Below are 21,017 nucleotides of genomic sequence, written 5' to 3'. Positions count from 1 at the left end.
CGATCACCCTGTCCACTAACTCTATCCTACACACGAGGGACAATTTACAATTTTACCAACGCCAATTAACCTACAAACCCGTGCATCTTTGGAGCGTGGGAGTAAACCGGAGCACACGGAGGAAACCCAGGTGGTCACAGGGAGAACGTACAAACTCCGTACAGGCAGCGCCCGTAGTTAGGATCGAACCGGGGTCTCTGGCGATGTAAGGCCGCAGCTCTGCTGCCCGGTTCTGACCCATTAAAGCAAAAATTAACTTCAACAAATACCTAGAGATGTTCTACTGTTGAGACATAAAACCCAATCTTCACCTAGATTCACAAGGATCTCAAAATGGAGGGCTTGAGTTATAATGAGAGGCTGAATAAGATGGGACATTTTTTCCAGCAGTGCAGGGGGATAAGGGACAAACTTATGGAGCTACTAGACCAAGTGGACCCTTTGGGCCCAAACCTCTCCTGCATTGTTGCAGCACCCTCTCCCCCTCTCCCTCCCTATCCTCCCTCCCCCTCCCCTCCCCCTCCCTCCCGTCCCCCTCCTCCGCCCTTCCCCTCCCTCCCTTCCTCCTCCCCTCCCCCTCCGCTCCCCCATCACCCCTCCTCCCCTTCCCTCCCCCTTCCCCTCCCCCTCCAATCCCCCCCACTCCATCCCCCTCAACCCCCCTTATCCTCCCCCACCCTCCCCCCCCCCCCCTCCCTCCCTCCCTCCCCCTTCCCTCCCTAGGAGATAGATTTAAACGTTAAAATGTGAATAACTTATAAAATATAACACCGGTTTCAATGAAACTTCTTCCATTAGCACCAAAGGGATGACGGTGAGTAAGGTGGGCCTAAAATTGTGGCGCTATCGTGTACCGTATTGGCTGTAGTTCATGAACAATAAACTAACAAACGAGAGTTTTAGTACATAGACGTAAATCCAAGAGGGCCAAGGGAAGGTGAATAGGTTAATTATTATATGTGACTTTCCCGGATCATCCTTTTTAGACATGAAATGATACATCAGTAAATTGTCCCTAGTGCATGTAGGATAGTGTTAGTTAGCAGGGATCGCTAGTTGGCATGGACTCAGTGGGCCGAAGGGACTGTTTCCGCGCTGTACCTCTAAACTAAACTAAACGGACTAATTGTGGAGCAATAATATTCTATAGCGTCGTGAGTGAACCAAATTCTTTCCCCAAAAGTGAAATGAGCTGCACGGAACAGAGCAGAGCACTGTTTACTCGACAGGTTATCAGCCGTGAATCTCAGTTTATTCATTTATCTCTGAACCATTATGATTCCAATATGTTGTAATACAAACATTGAATTAAATTGCAAATGCTAGCTTTCTTGGTAAATTGGGTTTAATTGGTATTGATATGAGTTTATTATTGTCACATGTTCCAAGATACAGTACGATACGCACATTGTTCTGCATGCAATCCAGGCAGATCATACTCTACATGGGCGGCGCGGTGGCGCAGCGGTAGAGTTGCTGCCTCACAGCGCCAGAGACCCGTGTTTGGTCCTCGACTACGGGTGCTGTCTGTACGGAGTTTGTACGTTCTCCCTGTGACCTGCGAAGGTTTTCTCTGAGATCTTCGGTTTCCTCCCACACTCCAAGGACGTACATGTTTTTAGGTTAATTGGCTTGGTATAAATGTAAAATTGTCCCTGGTGTGTGTAGAACAGTGTTAGTGTGTGGGGATCGCTGGATGGCATGGACTCGCTGGATGGCATGGACTCGGTGGGCCGAAGGGACTGTTTCCATGCTGTACCTTTAAACTAAATTAAACCTGCGTACCGAAGACCTTGGAGAAAACCCACGCAGGTCACGGAGAGAACGTACAAACTCCGTACAGACAGCACCGGTAGTTGGGAATCGAACCCGGGTCTCCGGCGCTGCAAGCGCTATAAGGTAGCAACTCTACCGCTGCACCACCGTGCACGGCGGCATGGTGCCACCCGATGTGGTGTTGAAGCTACAGAGAAAGTGCGGATAAAAAAACCGCAAGTGCGGCAACGAGGTAGGTTGGCAGATCTGGAAATAGCAATGATAATTGAACAACAGCTACCTTCAAAGATTAAAAAAAGTGTGTTTCAACCAGGTTTTGCTTCCCTTATGGGGCTTAATTCTGTTGAGATGGACAATGGGGTGTGATGGGGAGTAGAGGACGGTTAATTGTAACGTAAGGAGGGCCAGTCACTTACAGCAGAAACCTCACAACTATTTTAAGAATTGCTGATCGTGTTTCTAACGCGTGAGTATATGCCCCAGAAGTGCCATGCTCCAAGGTCTGAGTGTCAATGCAAACATTTTTTTTGTTTTCAATAGAAAAATACTTTGTGCTGGTATTAATGCTCGCGTATGCCAGCAGGCAATACAAAATTCATTTTACCGCCAGGACAAATAGCATAAAATCAAACCCAACATATTGAGTGGAAAAATGTATCCTTTAAACAAGGTCACACTACCAGACTACTTAGTAAATATTTTATCCGGCTTTAAACCAACAGAACCCAGAGCTCCTCGGAAACTGGGAACGTTCGGGAAGGGCGAAGTGAACTCTTGAACCTTATCCGGAGCGCTGGACATCTGAAGACGGAGCGAGCGAGTGGGTTAATTGTTGAACTTCCCAAGGGGGAGGTGTTGCATTGCGAACCTCTCTGGCCGCGCCTGTGGAAATCTCTGTGGTGGCATAATCATCTTTTATTGATGGGTTCGCAGTCAATTAATAGCTTAAACCCACGTGGCTCCGGGAAGAATTGCACAAAAACAGCACGCCCGGACGGTCACAGGCAAAGGGCATGAAATAAAATGGCCGCCAGCGTGCGTGCAGAGGGAAAAGCCTGTGTCTTTTTTTCCACTTGTGGTAAATGAACACTTTTAATTAGGTTTTTTTTGGAAAATGTTATTGAAGCAATAAACAGATTAAAACAGCACTTTCCATAGCTGGTCTCTTTCCGACAGCTGATGTTTTAGTCACGGATTTTCTTTGCATAAATTCATCCACTTTTAATTTTTCTAATGTATTCCTCTATGTCCAGGTACAGCTACTTACCTGTACCCAGGTATAACTGTGTGGAGTTCAGGTTGGTGGACCTAGATCAGGACCCTTCTTCAGACTAAGCCGCATCTGCAGTTCCTCGTTTCCTAATATTTCTTTCATTTATCCTTCATATGACAATAGACAATAGGTGCAGGAGGAGGCCATTCGGCCCTTCGAGCCAGCACCGCCATTCAATGTGATCATGGCTGATCATTCTCAATCAGTACCCCGTTCCTGCCTTCTCCCCATACACCCTGACTCCTCTATCCTTAAGAGCTCTATCCAGCTCTCTCTTGAATGCATTCAGAGAATTGGCCTCCACTGCCTTCTGAGGCAGAGAATTCCATAGATTCACAACTCTCTGACTGAAAAATGTTTTTCCTCATCTCAGTTCTAAATGGCCTACCCCTTATTCTTAAACTGTGGCCCCTTGTTCTGGATTCCCCAACATTGGGAACATGTTTCCTGCCTCTAACATGTCCAATCCCTTAATAATCTTATATGTTTCGAAAGATCTCCTCTCATCCTTCTAAATTCCAGTGTATACAAGCCTAGTCGCTCCAGTCTTTCAACATATTATAGCCCCGCCATTCCGGGAATGCTTAGCTAGCTTTCTGTTAGATGCATCCACTGTATATATATATATATATATATATATATATATATATTCCTTCAATCTTAACTGAAGGAATTCTCTCTGAGGATTGTTTTAATGGTTCCTATTAATGACCGCCTTACATTTACCACCCACTGTTCTGAACTAATCCCACAAGAGGAAACATGGAAATAAAGGCCTCTGTGTGTTTGATGCATCCTTTATTGCACCCTGCACAGTAATCTCAGTGGTATGGGAAATGGTTTGAGTTCGAGTTTAGTTTAGTGGCGCAGCGGTAGAGTTGCTGCTTTACAGCGAATGCAGCGCCGGAGACTCAGGTTCGATCCTGACTACGGGTGCTGCACTGTAAGGAGTTTGTACGTTCTCCCCGTGACCTGCGTGGGTTTTCTCCGAGATCTTCGGTTTCCTCCCACACTCCAAAGACGTACAGGTATGTAGGTTAATTGGCTGGGTAAATGTAAAAATTGTTCCTAGTGGGTATAGGATAGTGTTAATGTACGGGGATCGCTGGGCGGCACGGACTTGGAGGGCCGAAAAGGCCTGTTTCCGGCTGTATATATATGATATGATATGATATGATATGTACCGAGGTACAGTGAAAAGCTTTTGTTGCATGCTAACCAGTCAGCGGAAAGACAATACATGATTACAATCGAGCCGTCCACAGTGCACAGATACAGAATAGAGGGGACAACGTGAATAACGTTTAGTGCAAGATAAAGCTAGTAAAGTCCGATCAAAGATAGTCCGAGGGTGTTCTTGCTCTCTGTACAGGCAACTAGTGTTACATTTAAGGTACAAGACCACTTTAGTTTAGTTTAGTTTAGAGATACAGCATGGAAACAGACCCTTCGGCCCACCGGGACAACACCGACCAGCGATCCCCGCACACTAACTCTATCCTACACACACTGGAGACAATATTTTTGTATTTACCAAGCCAATTAACCTACAAACCTGTACGTCTTTGGAGCGTAGGAGAGAGCCGAAGATCTCGGAGAAAACCCACTCAGGGAGAACGTACAAACTCCATACAGACAACGCCCGTAGTCGGGATCGAACCCAGGTCTCTGGTGCTGCAAGTGCTGTAAGGCAGCAACTCTACCGCTGCGCCACTGTGCCACCCACGTTTAGTTTAGAGACACAGCATGGAAACAGGACCTTTGGCTCACCGAGTTCAAGCCGACCAGCGATCACTCGTTCACACTAGTTCTGTTATCCCACTTTCCCATCCATTCACTACACACAAGGGGGAAACGTACAGAGGCCAATTAACCTACAGACGCACGTCTTTGGGATGTGGGAGGAAACTGGAGCTCCCGGAAACAGCCCACGTGGTCACAGGGCAAAAATACAAACTCCACACATGCAGCACCTGAAGTCAGGATCGCACCTGGGTCTCTGGCACTGTAAAGCAGCAACACTACCATCTGTGCCACTGCGCCACTCTTTGATAGCTTTACCTATTTGGGAGATTTTACTTCAGGATTTTAGTGTTCAGCCTCTCTTTCTAATGAGATCTAGTCCAAAGGAAACCAGCCTTCGCTCAAGAAGCTAATCTTTGAGTCATCAATGTGGTTGGCATGGAGGCGACATTTCCGTTCTGTTTCAGCCTGAATCTGTGATGTTTCTGTGTGTGCTGAAATCTGGTCTTAATTACCGCAGGCTAAGGTTTGATCCTCTGAGGAGCGCCAACGATTACATCCTCTTATTATGCCACTGGGAGACATGGGCATTGACCCAACTCTGAACCACATGAGGATTCGAAGGTCCTTTTCTTAACACCTGTAAGGAAAGTCATTGTAGGCTCAGCACTACTTAATACTGAGCACGAGGTTAAGGCTGCAAAAAATGGTGAACACAGCCCACCACTGTATCTCCAGGTCCCTCAGGTCGGCCGACTTGGGGCTACTGACTATCCCGCGGTCTAGGCTTAAGCTCAGGGGTGACCGCGCTTTTGCGGTTGCAGCTCCTAGACTGTGGAACAGCATCCCTCTCCCCATCAGAACTGCCCCCTCCATCGACTCCTTTAAGTCCAGGCTCTAAACCTATTTCTACTCCCTAGCATTTGAGGCCCTCTGAGGGGGCGCTGTGAACTGTTTATGTATGTGCTGTTATGTTTGTGTGCCATTGTATGTTCGTTCTTAGTACCTGAACTAATGTACAGCTCTTTGGTCAACGTGGGTTGTTTTTAAATGTGCTATACAAATAAAATTGACTTGACTTGACCTCCCCACCATCGAAGAGATCTTACTGGAGTCGCTGCCTCGATAAGGCAGTTAGCTTCATCGGAGACCCACACCACCCTGGCCATGGTCTCATTACACTCCTGCCATCAGGAAGATGATATATTAGCGTGAAAACTGTAACATCCAGGTTCAGGAACAACTTCTTCCCTTCTGCCATCAGGCTATTAAGCACAACCACCTCCATTAAGCTCTGAACAACATGGACTTGGGAGCATTAGTTTTGTCTTTTTGCACTATTACTGTTTTTATGTGTATGTATGTCTGTGTGTGCATATATTATATCTATATATGTACACATATGCGCACTGAACTTTTTGTTCTTGTTATTATATTGTTTACAGCCATGATCACATTGAGTGGCGATGCTGGCTCGAAGGGCCGAATGGCCTACTCCTGCACCGATTGTCTATTGTCTGTTGTCTATGTTCACATATTCTGTTGTGCTCCTGCAAGTAGGAATTTCATTGTTCTACCTGGGACATATGACAATAAAACACCCTTGACTCTTGTCACGAGACTGACATGGAATTAGATTGATATTGGTTTATCATTGTCGCGTATACTGATATGCAATGAAAAGCGTTGTTGGCACGTTCAATGCAAGGCAGAACATATCGGTCTGAACAAGGGTCCATGCCAACCAGCGATCCCCGCACATTGACACTATCCTACACACAAGGGATCATTTTACATTTTTGACCAAAGCCAATTAACCCGCAAACTTGTACGCCTTCGGAATGTGGGAGGAAACCGGACCACCCGGAGAAAACCCACACAATCACAGGGAGAACGTACAAACTCCATGCAGACAGCACCCATAGTCAGGATCGAACCTGGGTCTTTGGCGCTGTGAGGCAGCAACTCCACCACCGTGCCAGCTTGATTTCAGAACCAAAACTTCATTAAACTCAATAAATATTACAGGGCAAAGGTATACTTGTTATTTTTAGATTCTATTGCCTTACGTTTTCTATTAAAATAAAATATTTTAGACAATTACTTTAATATTGTAATATATTTGTCGCGCAGTTGAATTTCAATAGTTGTCTGAATGTCGGAGACGTTTTAAATTGTTAAATCGCCAATAGTTTTTTATAAATAGCTGGCAAAGGTCTGCTCTCTGTTTTGCTGGCTGCCAAAGACGGTCAGGGATGTTATGGGAATGGGGGCTTCCTGACTGTGCCACCAACCTGCATTAAATCTATGAATGAAGTCCTCTCCCATGGTAGAAGCCCATAATAGGCATAAAACCAAAACAAATAGAATGAACCAGGCCGGGGCTCTGCACTCCCCACTTTGGGAAGTATCTGTTACCTTCACGCTCCCTGCATCCAGGAACCTTCTATTCCCGGCACAAATACATCTATACATGAAGTTTACCGTTTGCAACGCATTCCAACACGAAGCAAGGAAACTTGGTTAACTTGAGTTGGGTTATTTCAGGTTCCCGCTGTGGGTCAGAAGAACCCATTAGCTGCCATTTTCAGCGGTCGGTCGATGCCACAGGGAAGGTCTTGTGTGACCACCGCTCGCATAGCTTGGATTCATTGAGTTGCAGCCATGCATATTGTGGTGACTGGCTTTCTTGTCCCAGTGCTGGACCCACAGATCCGATTTATCTGTAGATCCATTGTTCTGATGCAAGAAGAAATAAATTGTCTATTGTCTATTAAATCAGAATTAATCGAATATTTGTGCGTTCATAAACGTGGACATTGTACGTTTTCTCTGGAACTGCAATGCTGCCAAAGCTGAAAACCTCTATGCTGCACACTAATATTCTTTTCTTTGCTCTACCTGTTGTACTTGTGCATGGCTTGATTGTATTCATGCTTTGCACTATCTGCTTCAATTGGATAGCATGCAAACAAGAACGTTTCACTGTGTGCGTCACGGTGGCGCAGCGGTAGAGTTGCTGCCTTACAGCACTAGCAGCGCCAGTGACTCGGGTTCGATCCTGACTACGGGCACTGTCTGTACGGAGTTTGTACGTTCTCCCTGTGACCCGCGTGGGTTTCCTCCGAGATCTTCGGTTTCCTCCCACACTCCAAAGTAAAACATTTATGAACTGAGAGCCAAAGCAGAAAATGCTAGAGTTTGACCGGAAATGTTATATCTGTTTCTCTTTCCACAAATACTGCCTGAACTGCTGACTGTTCCCAGGATTTTCCATTTGGATAGAGTCATATGACATGGAAACAGGCACTCTGGGCAACTCTACCAAGCCAGCCACGATGATCCATCTAAGCTAGTCCCATTCGCCTGCATTTACAGTAACTCATATCCCTCTAAACTATTTCCTATCCATGTTCCTGACCAAGTGTGTTTTAAATGCTGTTATAGTGCCGGCCTCAATTACCTACTCTGGCAGATTCGATAAACCCCTCTATCCTCTGAGTGAAAAACATCCCATCATGTTACTATGACCTTAAACCTATGTCCTCTGGTTCTTGCTTCCCCTACTCTGGGTAAATTACTCTGTGCATCTAACTATAGTGAGGCCCACCACAAATTGGAGGAACAGCATCTCATTATTCGCTTAGGCTGCTTACACCCCAGCGGTATGAACATTGACTTCCCGAACTTCAGATAGCTCCTCTGCCCCTCTCTTTCCCCTTCCCCTTCCCAGTTCTCCCACTCTCTTCCTGTCTCCAACTACATCCTATCTTTGTCCTGCCCCCCTCCCCTGACATCAGTCTGAAGAAGGGTTTCGACCCCGAAACGTCGCCCGTTCCTTCTCTCCTGAGATGCTGCCTGACCCGTTGAGTTACTCCAGCATTTTGTGATACCTTCGATTTGTACCAGCATCTGCAATTATTTTCCTGCACTCCTGTGCATCTAACTTATTTATTCCCCTCTAGATTTTATGCATCTCTGTAAGACCACCCTTCACCCTCCTGTGCTCCAGACTGCCCATCCTCTCTGTACAACTCAGCCCCTCAAGTCCTGGCAGATGTTTTTATGATGTTTTTTAAAGGATATATTGAAAAGCAGCTTCCCTTCCTTAGGCCTTTCCATCGAAGATTGGCTCCATCTACACCTCACGCTGTCTCGGCAAGGCCACCAGCATAATCAAGGTCGAGTCTTATCCTGGCCACTCTGTCTTCTCCCCTCTCCCATTAGGTCACGGTGGCGCAGCGGTAGAAGTTGCTGCCTTACAGTGCTTGCAGCGCCGGAGACCCGGGTTCGATCCCGACTACGGGCGCTGTCTGTACGAAGTCTGTACGTTCTTCCCCCGCGACCTGCGTGGGTTTTCTCCGAGATCTTCGGTTTCCTCCCACACTCCAAAGACGTGCAGGTTTGTAGGTTAATTGGCTGGGTAAATGTAGAAATTGTCCCCAGTGGGTGTAGGATAGTGTTAGTGTGCGGGGATCGCTGGTCGGCGCGGACCTAGTGGGCCGAAGGGCCTGTTTCCGCGCTGTATCTCTAAAAACCAAAAACTAAATTAGGCAAGAGGCACAAAAATGTGAAAACACACACCTCCAGATTCAGGGGCAGTTTCTTCCCAGCTTTTGCCAAACAATTTTGGTGTGAAGTGAATTATGATTGATGTGAACTAATATTAAACTCTACGCAAAATGGATGACTGGAAGCCTACACATCACAGGCGAGGTGCTTTACACTCTAAATTAGCCAGAACTAATCCGATTATCTTCTGTCAAAGCAATAATTGGGAATGCATAGCAAAGATAAGGTATGAAGGATTTGCTTGTCAAGTGCCTTAATCCTTGAGATGCCTCTATGTATAATTTCCTTGCATGATTTACAATTCAACATCCAGAGAGCTCTTAGGCTAAGACAACTGTGACAAGCTATCGGTGCTTCCTTGCTCCATGTGCTCCGAACACCTATTTTAGTTTAGTTTAGTTTACTTTAGAGACCCAGCGCAGAAACTGGCCCTTCCGCCCACCGAGTCCGCACCGACCAGCGATCCCTGCACATTAACACACCCCTATGCACACTGGGGACAGTTTTTCATTCATACCATGCCAATTCACCGACAAACCTGCACGTCTTTGGAGTGTGGGAGGAAACCGAAGATCTTGGAGAAAACCCACGCAGGTCACGGGGAGAACGTGCAAACTCCATGCGGACAACACCCGCAGTCAGGATCGAACCCGGTTCTCTGGCGCTGTGAGGCAGTAGCTCTACCGCTGCGCCACTGCGCCGCCCACCGTGCTTACAGTATCTTCACATCATTTTGGCAAGGTGGCCATTCACTGTTGCCAGAAGCCGTACATTTAAATTCAGCTGAAAGACCAAAAAAAAGGACTCAGGCAAGAACAGAATTTTGTGAAACTCTAACAATTATAATAAAGGAATTAATACTGAAATATTGTGGGGTGCTTGGTAACATTGGTACCCATTACTAACAAAAGGAAGATAAATCAGATTGAGGTAAATGTCCACCCTTCACTTTATATGACTAGCCTCTAACATGAGTCTCTACATAGGGTGGCACTGTTTGCCATAGGTTCGATCCTGATCGCGGGTGTTGTCCGTGTGGAGTTTGCACTTGTGTAGGAAGGAACTGCAGGGGCTGGTTTAACCCTCTGAAGAAGGGTCTCGACCCGAAACATCACCCACCCTTCTCTCCAGAGATGCTGCCTGAGTTACTCCAGCTTTTTGTGTCTATCTGGAGTTTGCACTTTCTCCCTGTGACTGCCTGGGTTTCCTCCGGGTGCTCCGGTTTCCTCCCACATCCCAAAGACGTACGGGTTTGTAGGTTAATTGGCCTCTGTAAATTGCCCCTAATGTGTAAGGAATATATGAGAATGTGGGATCACATGGAACTAGTGTGAACGGGCGATCGATGGTCGGCGTAGACTCAGTGGGCCGACAGGCCTGTTTCCATGCTGTACAACCAACCTCTGAATAGATATTTACACATGGAAAGCAAGTAAAACACTGCAGATGCTGGAATCTGAAACTAAAACAGAAACTCGGGAAGAACTCAGCCAGAGAAGCAGGATCTGTGGAAAGAGAAGCCATGTCACGTTTTTGGTCATTTATGTTTCTTAGTCGTGAGGGAGGCCATTGACCTGAAAGGCTAACTCTTTTCACAGATGCTACCTGACAGGTTGCGTTTATAGCAATATTATTATTTTTGTCTTTGATAAATGGAAATGGCGAATGTCTGCATGATAATAACTTGATAAACATCAAGATATATAGATTGGAGTCACAGAGTCATAAAGTCACACAGCGTGGAAACAGGCCTTTCGGCCCAACTTGCCCACACCGGCCAACATGTTCATTGTGAAAACGCATACCTCCAGGTTAGACAATAGACAATAGACAATAGGTGCAGGATTAGGCCATTCAGCCCTTCGAGCCAGCACCGCCATTCAATGCGATCATGGCTGATCACTCTCAATCAGTAACCCGTTCCTGCCTTCTCCCCATACCCCCTCACTCCGTTATGCTTAAGAGCTCTATCCAGCTCTCTCTTGAAAGCATCCAACGAACTGGCCCCCACTGCCTTCTGAGGCAGAGAATTCCACACCTTCACCACTCTCTGACTGAAAAAGTTCTTCCTCATCTCCGTTCTAAATGGCCTACCCCTTATTCTTAAACTGTGGCCCCTTGTTCTGGACTCCCCCAACATTGGGAACATGTTTCCTGCCTCTAATGTGTCCAATCCCCTAATTATCTTATATGTTTCAATAAGATCCCCCCTCATCCTTCTAAATTCCAGTGTATACAAGCCTAATTGCTCCAGCCTTTCAACATACGACAGTCCCGCCATTCCGGGAATTAACCTAGTGAACCTACGCTGCACGCCCTCAATAGCAAGAATATCCTTCCTCAAATTTGGAGACCAAAACTGCACACAGTACTCCAGGTGCGGTCTCACCAGGGCCCGGTACAACTGTAGAAGGACCTCTTTGCTCCTATACTTAACTCCTCTTGTTATGAAGGCCAACATTCCATTGGCTTTCTTCACTGTCTGCTGTACCTGCATGCTTCCTTTCAGTGACTGATGCACTAGGACACCCAGATCTCGTTGAACATCCCCTCTTCCTAACTTGACACCATTCAGATAGTAATCTGCCTTTCTATTCTTACTTCCAAAGTGAATAACCTCACACTTATCTACATTAAACTGCATCTGCCATGTATCCGCCCATTCACACAACCTGTCCAAGTCATCCTGCAGCCTTATTGCATCTTCCTCACAATTCACACTACCCCCCAGCTTAGTATCATCTGCAAATTTGCTAATGGTACTTTGAATCCCTTCATCTAAGTAATTAATGTATATCGTAAATAGCTGGGGTCCCAGCACCGAACCTTGTGGTACCCCACTGGTCACTGCCTGCCATTCCGAAAGGGACCCATTTATCCCCACTCTGTTTCTTCCCAGTTGTAATCAGGCAACTGAATCATCCTACCGCAACCAGAGAGGAGTGCTGAACTACTATCTGCCTCCTCGGTGACCCTTGGACTATCCTTGATTGGACTTTGCTGGCTTTACCTTGCACTAAACGATATTCCCTTATCATGTATCTATACACTGTAAATGGCTTGATTGTAATCATGTATTTTCTTTCTGCTGATTGGATAGCAAGCAACAAAAGTTTTTTACTGTACCTCAATACACGTGATAATAAACTAAACTGAAGTGAAACAGAACTGAGCTGATGTCCCAGCTACACTAGCCCCACCTACCTGCGTTTGGCCAATATCCTTCTAAACCTGACCTATCCATGTACCTGTCTAACTGTTTCTTCAACATTGGGGTAGTCCCTGCTTCAACTACCTCTTCTGACAGCTCGTACCATACACCCACCACCCTTTGTGTGAAGAAGATACCCCTCAGATTCCTATATTTTCCCCTTCGCCTTAAACCTATGTCCTCTGGTCCTCGATTCCCCTACTCTGGGCAAGAGGCTATGTGCGTCTACCCGATCTATTCCTCTCATGATTTTGTGCACCTCTGTAAGCCAGGCATTAGCCGGAAATAAAACCCTGATTTTTGTTCCTCCAATTCCTCCTGTTGAACAATTTTTTTTTGTTAGTCCAGCTCAATTTAGTTTCGGGATGGCGCGGAACCAGGCCCTTCGGCCCACCGAGTCCGCGCCGGCCATTGACACCTCATCCTCCTGCGTTCCAAGGAATAGAGTCCCAACCCTGCTCAACCTCTCCCCGAAGCTCCCTATAGATTCAGAAGAGGGAATATTTCTCCTGCTTTCGCACACGGAAATCACGAAACGTAAAACCCTTACGTACGTGGCTGAGTGCCTGTACACAGCCTGCACTGTGCAACGGCGGTTCACCGGAGGCTAGGTTTTCAAGTTGTCAGTTCTCACATTGACCTAGGCTCCAGCACACAGTTAACGGCCATTAAAAAATTAAAATAACATTGAACATTTTCAGAAATGTGACAAGTTATAATAAATAAAAGCTTAACGCTCTGTGCATTGGATATAGATTTTTGGATTTTACACAAAAACAGCAAAGAAGAATATTTATGAATTGCGGATTTCATTCTAATTCTTTATTTGTAATAGGTTGCAGGAAGGCTTCTGCTCTACAACTCTCCCAGAATTTATATGGCATGGAAAATATGTTCCATCGGGCAAAATGCAAAATAAATGTTGAACTCTAAGGGGCAGTTATTGAAAATAAACCATTGCTCGTAATCCAGGATGGAAATTAACCATCAATTACTGCAGAGTTTACATTTAATTTATTTTTTTGAAAGTTTAAACTGTTCTCCTGGATTTGTTTTTGATATAAAAAGAAACCAGGAGGGACCATGAGGTCATTCATTATTAAACTTTAATGAAGTGTAAATAATTATATTTACAGCTTTTCCATAACTTTGCGAACTCTGCCTCAGCTGACATTAACTGTCGACGCGTGAAAATAATTTCACCTCTGACACTGTTATTAAGTATTTATAAATCATAAAAATAATGAAAGAGCTCGAAGAAAATCTTGTGCGGAACAGGGCGTTGCGGTGGCTCAGCGGTAGAGTTGCTGCCTTACTCGAGACCCGGGTTCGATCCCGACTACGGGCGCTGTCCGTACGGAGTTTTGTACGTTCTCCTCGTTGACCTGCGTGGGTTTTTCTCCGAGATCTTCGGTTTCCTCCCGCACTCCAAAGACGTGCACGTTTGTAGGTTATTCACAAAATGCTGGAGTAACTCAGCAGGTCAGGCAGCATCTCGGGAGCGAAGGAATGGGTGGCGTTTCGGGTCGAGACCCTTCTTCAGTCTCGACCCGAAACGTCACCCATTCCTTCTCTCCCGAGATGCTGCCTGACCTGCTGAGTTACTCCAGCATTTTGTGGATAAATACCTTCGATTTGTACCAGCATCTGCAGTTATCTTCTTATACAGGTTTGTAGGTTAATTGGCTTGGTATAAACCGCAAAAATTGTCCCTAGTGCGTATCGGAAGGTGTTAATATGTGGGGATCGCTGGTCGGCATGGACCCGGTGGGCCGAAGGGCCTGCTTCCGCACCATCCCGAAACTAAATTGAGCTGAACTAACAAGGAAAATTGTTGAGCAGGAGGAATTGGAGGAAAAAAAATCAGGGTTTTATTTTCTGCTAATGCCTGGCTTTGGAAGAAAATTAGAAAAAATAAATAAAAGGTGCCAGTCCTCCTTTATCTTACCTGGAATAAACTCTGCACTAAATTCCATGGGCCATTCCTCGGCGCCAGTCAGAGAATATGAAAAATGGCACAGGCAGCCCAGTGAAGTGATTACTGGGAACTTCAAAGCTAGAAAAACCTGCATGGCCAGGGATCTATGCAATGCATTGTATGACTTCAGATTGAAGGGAGCTGAAAAGTGGGGATAGAGGGGAAGAGAGAAAATTGAAAGGCCCTGCTGTACGCTTGCCAGAAATCCTGTACTAGATAAGGTCTTTGGGTTGCCGGGGCAACTGGAGTCGGCCAGAGCCAGCATCTCACTCGCAAACCACAAAATCAACAAACGTGTGTGCAAAAATGCTGATTCTCGGGGAAATTAATGAATATGGTTTTACCGGGGATAACAAGGGCATTTCTATCCTGTTTGGTAATGGGTTATATGAAAACGTACTGATTGATGCCGGTTGTCATTCGGAATTTACACTTTCTGGCAGGAGCGAGATGCGGACTGACTGATGGCGGTCCCGTTTTAAACTGGTAAAGAAAGAGAAAGATTTGCCGCAGAGCAATCTGCCCACGACATACCGTACTAAACTCTCGCAACATCAAAGTCATCGCATTAGAGGAATTTCTTCAGGCAGAGATAGACAGATTCTTGATTAGTACGGGTGTCAGGGGGTTATGGAGAGAAGGCAGGAGAATGGGGTTAGGAGGGAGAGATAGATCAGCCATGATTGAATGTCGGAGTAGACTCGATGGGCTGAATGGCCTAATTCTGCTCCTATCACTTACGATCTTATGAACGGTGCCGAGTTTGTGCCGTTGAATTAATTCTCGCCCCTGACAACCAAATCAGTCTGAAGAAGGGTCTCGACTCGAAACGTCACCCATTCCTTCTCTCCTGAGATGCTGCCTGTCCCGCTGAGTTACTCCAGCGTTTTGTGTCTACCTTCGATTTAAACCAGCATCTGCGTTTTTTTTCCTGACCAAATATCTTTTCTTGTTATACAATAAAACAATATTTTTCATTGTTATCCCTCCTGCTGAACAACTTATTTTTATTTACACACAAGATTTTATTCAAGCTCTTTTAAAAAAAATGATTTATAGAAATATAATAACAGTGGGAATGGACCAAAGATTCAGGCCACAATACGATGCGGAAAGTTTTTTTTAACGTAGAAAGTGATTATGATCTGAATTCGCACTGTGAAAGGCTGGTGGGGGGGAAACAATTGGTAAAGGAGTTTAGACACAAGATGCTGGAGTAACTCAGCGGGACAGGCAGCATCTCAGGAGAGAAGGAATGGGTGACGTTTCGGGTCGAGACCCTTCTTCAGACTGATGTCAGGGGAGGCGGCAGGAGAAAGATAGAATGTAGTCGGAGACAGGAAGACAAGTGGGAGAACTGGGAAGGGGAGGGGATAAAGAAGAGAAGCATGGACTAGCCGAAGTGGGAGAAGTCAATGTTCATACCGCTGGGGTGCAAACTGCCCAAGGGAACTATGAGGTGCTGTTCCTCCAATTTGTGCTGGGCCTCACTCTGACAATGGAAGAGGCCCAGGACAGAAAGGTCAGATTGGGAATGGGAGGGGGAGTTGAAGTGCTGAGCCACCGGGAGATCAGGTTGCTTGAGACGGACTGAGCGGAGGTGTTCAGTGAAACGATCGTCGAGCCTGCGCCTGGTCTCGCCGATGTAGAGAGGTTGACATCTGGAACAGTGGATACAATAGATGAGGTTGAAGGACGTGCAGGTGAACCTCTGCCTCACCTGGAAAGACTGTTTGGGTCCTTGGATGGAGTAAAGGAATTTGACAGACTTTTGAAGAAATATAATTGTCAAAAAATGGGGCGAGAATGGAGGAATGGGATTAACTAGATTAGAGTCATTGAGTCTTAGAATGATACAGTGAGGAAACAGGCCCTTCGACTCAACTTGCCCAACATGTCCCAGCTACACTAATCCCATCTGCTTGGTCCATATCCCTCCAAACCTGTCCTATCCATGTACCTGTCTAACTGTTTCTTAAATGTTGGGGTAGTCCCTGCCTCAACGACCTCCTCTAGCAGCTCGTTCCATACACCCACCACCCTTTGTGTGAAAAAGCTACCCCTCAGATTCCTATTAAATGTTTTCCCCTTCACCTTAAACCTATGTCCTGTGGTTCTCGATTCTCCTATTCTGGGCAAGTGATTGTGCATCTACCCAATCTATTCCTCTCAGCCTCCTGCGCTCCAAGGAACAAAGACCCAGCCTACTCAATCTCTCCCTGTAGCTCAGACCCCCAAGTCTTGGCGACATCCTCGTAACATTTTTATTAACAGGATAAAGATTATTCAATGAAGACCCCAGCCTGAAACATTGCCTATCAATGTTCTGCACAGATTGACACAAAATGCTGGAGTAACTCAAGGGGTCAGGCAGCATCTCTGGATAAAAGGAATAGGTGACGTTTTGGTTCGAGGCCCTTTTTTTTAGTTTAGTTTAGAGATACAGTGTGGAAACTCGACCTTTGGCGCACCAAGTCCACACCGACCAGCGATCCCCACACATTAATACTATCCTACGCACACTAGGCCCAATTTACACATACAAGCCAATTAACCTGCAAACCCTGTGCGTCTTTGGAGTGGGGGAGGAGTCCGACGATCTCGGAGAAAACCCACGCAGGTCATGGGGAGAACGTACAAACTCCGTACAGACAGCACCTGCAGTTGGGATTGAACCCGGGTCTCTGGCGCTGTAAAACAGGTGCTCTATCGCTACACAACCCTTCTACAGTCTCCACAGATGCTGCCTGACCCAAAGTCCCACTGTCCCACCGTGTTACTCCAGCACCTAGTTTTTTTTTTACCTACAAAAATCCCGTACAAATTTAAATAGCTTCCTTCAGGGCAGCTATGAACCCATAGGTTTGTCCAGTTGCATTCATGCAGTGCAGTTGATATGGAAACTCACCCCATAGCTCCTGAAAGGGGTGTGATGAAAAAATTAGAATCCTTCCCAAAAACAAGGCGGGCAGGCCAAACGCTTGGTTAAAGTGGTCATCATAAAGGCAGAGAGACAGTGATTTATATTTTCCTTCAACTTTTATATTTCCTTCAAAAGGTTACATGAGTGCAGTGAGCATTGAGAGTATCACTCTGCTGCATAGCAGTTGTGCTGCTGAATGTTGGCAAGCACACAGTGGTCAAATACGTTGCTGGATACAGAGCTCATTCTGATTCAGGCTATCTCTTTTCCTGCAGTCCCCACGCCTTATATTTATTTTATAGAAACAAAGAAACTCCAGGTGCTGGTTAATACACGAAAGGGCACAAAGTGCTGGAGTATCTCAGCGGGTCAGGCAGCATCGGTGAAGAACATGCATACGTGACGTTTCAGGTCGGGTCCATTCCTCAGACTGATTGCAAGGGTGGGGAGGGTGGGAAGACGAGCTGTCTGTGTGGAGTTTCCACGTTCTCACTGTGACCGCGTGGGTTCCCACATCCAAACATCGTACGGGTCTGTAGGTTCATTGGCCTCTGCAAATTGCCGCTTGTGCATAAGGAATGGACGCTGAAGTGAAATAACAAGGAGCTAGTCTGAACGGGTGATCGATGGCCAGCATGGTCTCGGTGGGCCGAAGGGCCTGTTTCCTTTAGAGCCTTCAGAGACACAGTGCAGAAACCGGCCCTCCGGCCGACCGACTCCACGCCGACCAGCGATCACTAGCACTATCCCACACACACCCAGGAGCACCCCAGGAGAAAACCCACGCAGGTCACGGGGAGAACGTACAAAGTCCGTACAGACAGCATCCGCAGTCAGGATCGAACCCGGGACTCTGACGCTGTCAGGCAGTGACGCTACCTCTGTGCCACCGTGCCACCCACTTTGTGCTTCCATCTTGTGCCTCGACATCTAAACTGCAGGTTAAAGAGTGAGAATTCATAAAGAGCCAGGGCAGACCTTAAACTCACTGGTGCAATTGCTAATATTGATCTCACCTTTGGAAAAAGCACCTCTGCCAGCAACAACAGAGTAAGAGCAGGACCACTGTTTATCTAAGACTCCGATTAAGTGTAGATTTGAAACCATTCCAAACTCCCCACTGTATTATGAATATGTTTTAAGAGTAGGGCAGGGTGGAGCTGTCCTTTAAGAGCTATTTTCAGAAGCATTTTCATTTTCTTTGCCAGTTCTTGTGTACCTTAAGTACCCAGAAATCAGTGCTGCCTTTGTCTTAGCCTCTGAGTTACTTAAAGCTAGAGTAGAAACACAGAAAATAGGTGCAGGAGGAGGCCATTTGGCCCTTCAAGTCAGCACCGCCATTCATTGTGATCTGGCTGATCAGTATGAAGTGTACAAAAATCATGAGAGGAATAGGTCGGGTAAATGCAGAGAGTCTTTTTGTCCAGAGTATGGGAATCGAGGAACAGAGAACGTAGGTTTAAGGTGAGGGGGGAAAAGATTTAATAGGAACCTGAGGGGTAACTTCTTCACACAAAGGGTGGTGGCTACATGGAACGAGCTGCCAGAGGAGGTTGTTGAGGCTGGGACTATTGTAACATTTAAGAAACATTTAAACAGGATAGGATAGACAATAGACAATAGACAATAGGTGCAGGTGTAGGCCATTCAGCCCTTCGAGCCAGCACCGCCATTCAATGCGATCATGGCTGATCACTCTCAATCAGTACCCCGTTCCTGCCTTTTCCCCATACCCCCTCACTCCGCTATCCTTAAGAGCTCTATCCAGCTCTCTCTTGAAAACATCCAACGAACTGGCCTCCACTGCCTTCTGAGGCAGAGAATTCCACACCTTCACCACTCTCTGACTGAAAAAGTTCTTCCTCATCTCCGTTCTAAATGGCCTACCCCTTATTCTTAAACTGTGGCCCCTTGTTCTGGATTCCCCCAACATTGGGAACATGTTTCCTGCCTCTAATGTGTCCAATCCCCTAATTATCTTATATGTTTCAATAAGATCCCCCCTCATCCTTCTAAATTCCAGTGTATACAAGCCTAATTGCTCCAGCCTTTCAACATACGACAGTCCCGCCATTCCGGGAATTAACCTAGTGAACCTACGCTGCACGCCCTCAATAGCAAGAATATCCTTCCTCAAATTTGGAGACCAAAACTGCACACAGTACTCCAGGTGCGGTCTCACCAGGGCCCGGTACAACTGTAGAAGGACCTCTTTGCTCCTATACTCAACTCCTCTTGTTATGAAGGCCAACATTCCATTGGCTTTCTTCACTGCCTGCTGTACCTGCATGCTTCCTTTCAGTGACTGATGCACTAGGACACCCAGATCTCGTTGAACATCCCCTCTTCCTAACTTGACACCATTCAGATAATAATCTGCCTTTCTATTCTTACTTCCAAAGTGAATAACCTCACACTTATCTACATTAAACTGCATCTACCATGTATCCGCCCACTCACACAACCTGTCCAAGTCACCCTGCAGCCTTATTGCATCTTCCTCACAATTCACACTACCCCCCAGCTTAGTATCATCTGCAAATTTGCTAATGGTACTTTTAATCCCTTCATCTAAGTCATTAATGTATATCGTAAATAGCTGGGGTCCCAGCACCGAACCTTGCGGTACCCCACTGGTCACTGCCTGCCATTCCGAAAGGGACCCATTTATCCCCACTCTTTGCTTTCTGTCTGTCAACCAATTTTCTATCCATGTCAGTACCCTACCCCCAATACCATGTGCTCTAATTTTGCCCACTAATCTCCTATGTGGGACCTTGTCGAAGGCTTTCTGAAAGTCGAGGTACACCACATCCACTGACTCTCCCCTGTCAATTTTCCTAGTTACATCCTCAAAAAATTCCAGTAGATTTGTCAAGCATGATTTCCCCTTCGTAAATCCATGCTGACTCGGAATGATCCTGTTACTGCTATCCAAATGCTCAGCAATTTCGTCTTTTATAATTGACTCCAGGATAGAATTAGAACAGAAATAGACAGGATAGGATAGGATTAGAAGGATAGGGGCCAAACGCAGGCAGGCGGGGCTGGAGTACATGGGACATGTTGGTCGGTGAGGGCGAGTGGGGCCGATAGGCCTGTTGGCATGCTGTCTGACTCTATGATTATGACTTTCAGTACTTTCTTGTGGTTATCCCTCCCTTCTTGTTAATTCATACAAACGTTTGATGAACAATTAACCTCGTGTGAGGTGGATATTGTTAGACTGCAGTAGTCTGGTGTTGTCAGGGCCAGTGAAATGCAAGTCTCATCTGCCTGAATTCCGGGCTCTCTCCTCATCCAGCACCAATACCTGAAGTAGTAAAATATAAGTAGGTTCATAAGGCCATTCAGTTCTTCCATGCAGATTTACATTAGATTATCAGAGTTTAGACTTTAGAGATACAGAGCCAAAACAGGCCATGTGGCCCACTGAGCCCACGCCAACTGAGCCCACGCCAACCAGCGATCACCCCGTACACTAGCACAATCCAACCAACGAGGTTACCAAAGCCAATTAGCCCGCAAACCCACATGTCTT

This window comes from Rhinoraja longicauda, chromosome 6 (assembly GCF_053455715.1).
Source record: "Rhinoraja longicauda isolate Sanriku21f chromosome 6, sRhiLon1.1, whole genome shotgun sequence".
Lineage (NCBI taxonomy): Eukaryota > Metazoa > Chordata > Chondrichthyes > Rajiformes > Arhynchobatidae > Rhinoraja > Rhinoraja longicauda.
Note: the sequence above shows the minus strand (reverse complement) of the source record.